Source organism: Notothenia coriiceps, unplaced genomic scaffold (assembly GCF_000735185.1).
Source record: "Notothenia coriiceps isolate Sejong01 unplaced genomic scaffold, NC01 NC01_scaffold00002072, whole genome shotgun sequence".
Classification (NCBI taxonomy): domain Eukaryota; kingdom Metazoa; phylum Chordata; class Actinopteri; order Perciformes; family Nototheniidae; genus Notothenia; species Notothenia coriiceps.
Window position 1 is genome coordinate 618,714 of NW_011334773.1, and position 4,456 is coordinate 623,169.

Genomic DNA, 4,456 nt, shown 5'->3' on the forward strand with positions numbered 1-4,456 from the left:
TCCTGATAAAATCGTATCACTGCTTCTTTTCCAAGCCTTCAAATCTTGCGGTTTGAATCAAAAGCTGACTTAATGCCAATGCAGAGCCTATGAAGGGGCAGAGGTGTCACAAAAGGAAGAGTGTGTGAAACTGTTTTTCTACCCAGCCATAGGTTATTTATATTCATTAATATAATGTTGCAATTGTAATCCCCAAACCTGCCTCAGTAATGATTTTCCATCAGAAAAGAGCAGCTTTTGCTAGGAAAAGAACTGGGTATGTACAGTATGTACTAGGGGTGCACCAAATGGGAAATTCTTGGCCGAAACCGATACCGAAAATAGGAAACAGTTGGCCGAAAACCGAATGCCGAAAGGCCGAAAATGATTAATAGAAGTATATATATATATAGAAATATATAGAAATATATATATATAGAAATATATATATATAGAGATATATATATATAATGTATACATTTTTTACCAATGTTGTTCAGCTACCTGATTATGGAAAAAGACATGATTATGGCAAAACTTAACTTAAATAATAATCACTATTATGGGTCCATAAAACATTTATTCAGCACTTTTGAATGCATACAGTACATTAATTCCAAGTCAAGTGCATTTTCTTTTCTCTGTAGGATAACTACAACAAAGTGCATTCAGAACAAACCCAAGGTGCTTTAAAACTGCATAAACATCTAGGCCAGTAGGCCTACAACAAAATAGTGTAAATAAAGACTGTAACAGCCAGGCCTTCAACAACAACAAATGCACCTATAAGTTTTGGTAACCTAACGTGTTGTTGTGATGACGTAATCAAAACGCGGCGACAAGCACGGCGCGGCGGCGGCGACCATGCTCGCGGCTGGCTCACAGCCAACATGTCTGCCGCTTGGAGATATTTCAAAATATCAGAGAGAGAGGCGCGGATTGCGATTTGTAAAACGTGTTCAGCTGACATTTCTCGAGGGGGTGTAACTGCGAAGACTTTCACCACTTCGGGATTACTCCACCACTTGAAATCAAAACACCCGGACAAATACGCGGAGTATGATCAACGTAACCCTGTTCTCTGACATTTGGTGATATTTTTTCGAAAGCCGAAAGGGCCTTTTTAACCATTTTCGGCCGATAATTTTCGGTGGCCGAGTATTCGGTGCATCCCTAGTATGTACCAATGTTAGTTATATTTGAATCAGAAACTCCCATCCATGCCTTTCTTTTTCCTATGGCGATGTCATTTGAAACCAGTATCAAATATAGACCGTGTATGTTAATAAACAAAACTATTAAATCAAATGTAGCTCCCAGAAAGGTTTTCCTCTTCCAAATGTATTTTTTGTCACAAGTGCCCTGGATCAAACAATCATTATATTTGGAGATGAAAGATGCCAGTGTATAGGAGATGGTGTTGTTTTGCACATTACAAAGCTGTTATATGGACATATTCATCTCTGAGGGAACAGGACATGACGTGCCCCTGTGGCGCTTCTTTTTCATGCCCCTCAACCAAAAACTAAACAGGGTGAAAGCCAGCTGCCTGTGGATGAACAGTTTGTCAAATTATTTCTGATAATGATGCGTTTAAACCAGCGTAGACAAAGTCCTGCAGCTTTTTTATTGTTACCGATGCAATGGAAGGATGGACAGTATAATGGTTTTCCAATGTCTTGCCTCATACCAATGTTTACACATGAATGTAACCCGAGAACTGTTGAAACATTTTAGCCAAACAACTTGAATAAATATTAATATCTGCATTTTGTGCTCAGCACCTACTGATCTTTGTCTTTTTTTTTTTTTGAGCATTTGGAGAATCTTTCATTTTGATGTTTTCTATGACGTTTTTTTCTTTTCTTTGTAATGATGTCAGGTCACATGTTGACCTGGCTATACCTGTGTATTGTTTGTCTTATTTCCAATAAAATGCATGATTATCATGAGCTGTTTTATTTTTTCCACATCAATTATACTGCAGCGAAAGATTATAGTGTTATTCAAAGTGGTGCTTACATAGTTTTCGGTGAAAGTTACTGCGCTCAGTTTTTAAAGAACTTACTACTGTTGGCACTCCTGTTTCACAAGTGTAAGTGATTTGTCAGTATATTTGAAATGACTAGGTTAGCTATTTTAGCTAGCTAGCTTACAGTAATAATGAGATCGGAAGACAGTGCCGCCCCTCCCTACACGCAGATCCCGCAGACTGCGTGGGGCCTCATCTTATGCGCAAATGCGGCACAATTACAAGCGCCACAGTTTCCCCGCAGCGAGGCTCCGGCGTTAACAGTTTATGCAGTGCTTTTAGGAAATGTTGTGTATGTTTTGTGTAGTTAGTGAAGCTGTTTCATCATTTGCCTGTGTTTTGGATATTTATGTTTTTATAATAATATTATATATGTATAGCATTTTTTTAGCGGTTGTGCCAAATTTTCACCGGTTTGCCACTGTCGTAATATTATAAAAACTATCTTTAACTCAAGTACATTTACATGACAGCAGTAGCAACTTTACACATTTCAATTTGACATGCAAATCATTTGATCAGAGTAGTCAAACCTAGCTGTGTTACGGGTGTACAAGGAGTGGACCCAAAAGCACCAAGGCAGACACAAGATTCAAGTACAATAAAAAGTCTTTACTTGAAAAAGCAGAAACAGTACAAAAATATATACAATAAAGAATCTACACTAATGTTTACCTAAATAATAACTAGAAAAATACTTCTACCTGATCTTACCTTACTATAACTAAATCTACGGACAATGACTATAACTTAGATACTTAGATGCAAATTGGATAACGCTGGAGAGTTTGGCAAAAGACACAAGACAATCTGGCAACAAACAAAGGAAGACAGGACACTATACAAGAAGGAAGTGGGCACAGGTGGAAACAATCAGGGGCGGGGCAGACACTGATGATGGCGGGAAAACAACCAAGGCAGGAAGAAAAGGAATCAGGAACGAGACAAGGTGAATACAAAATAAAACAGGAAGTAACATAAATAACTAAACTAACAAAAAGCATTTAACACAGTTGCCGACCCACAACAAGCTGCTCATTCATCTTCTACAATATAAAATAAAATGACAGGCTTACATTCAATAAAAAAATTGACACTTCCCATGAAAAATTATAAATAATGCTGTTTTATAGTTTGGAAACTATTTGCTAACAAGTTGGCAATAATGTTGTTTTAACAGCTTTTTGTTGCTCCTATAAGTGGACAAAAAAATAAGTTATCGCAGGGTTAAAGGAAGTAAAAATGGTGTAAAAGGAGTAACTTGGACTGCTTGGAACGCATACTTTGGAAATGTCCGACACATAAATAAAAAAATATTGGTACTGATGAACATTTTTAATTAAATGAAAAATATTTTAAATCCAGTCAACTAAATCAGATAATCAAGATTAACCTAGGTCAAATAAAAAGCTGATTAATCTATTTAAGTGTCTAATTCTTCATCAGCCCAGATTCTCCTCTTGGCAGTCACCAGCCAAAGCTCCAACCTCCCAGACCCTTCCTCCAACAGAAGCCCATTGCCTCCCCCCCCCCCCTCTCTGGCCTTCTCTTTCTTTCTTTGCAAAGGCAAGAACATACGGCAAATTAGGTTTTAGAGGCCTGGCTGCCACAGCCACTGCACTACTAATTGTATGTCTCCAGATATTCTGCTCTACTTCCTTAATCCTTAAAGCTGTGTCAGGGTTTTTCTCCCTTGGGAACAACATTTAGCGCGGCTGCTGGTGCACGTCAGCGCTTCTGCAGGTGTTCACATAAGCGGGCACACTTTGGTTGAATTGTTCCCTCTTAGTTTTATCAAGTTCAAATTCCCTATAGATGTCGTTCATTGCATTTAAATAAAAATATTCATGACATCACTGCAGGTTTTTTGGCTCTGGGCGGACAGTCTGGAGTGGACCTCCTTGAAGTAAGAAGGATGTGATTATTTGCTTGTGTAGACAAATACATATTTAGTATGACTTTTAAGGTATTTGCAGGGTGATGCGCTTTTAAGTGTAATTTGAACTGTCATTGATGATTTAGCACCCGCACGGCCCCAGTGTGAAAAATATGTATGAGGCTGTTCTGTGTGCATGTGCACTATAGCAGAGGCATTTACATATTTATTTACATATTCTGCACCTCCACATTGATACACCTTCATAACGTATGGGCTTTGAACAACAGGATAAGACAAAACATGCTTTGTCAGCAAATTAAATCCATGGATATGGTGGTACAGAAGTAGTTCTCAAAGCCCAGTTGAGAAGGGACAGTCCATCAATTGTTACTCAAGTACTGTAATCACTTAATTACGAATTTGAGCTATATGTATTTGAGTATTTAAATTCTTCACAATTCTACTCCACTGCATTGCAGATTATTACTGTTGCCGAAAAGTGCAAACGCGCTACAACGGCCCTAAACACTACCACGTGCAAACGCGCTGCACTTGCAAACAATGCA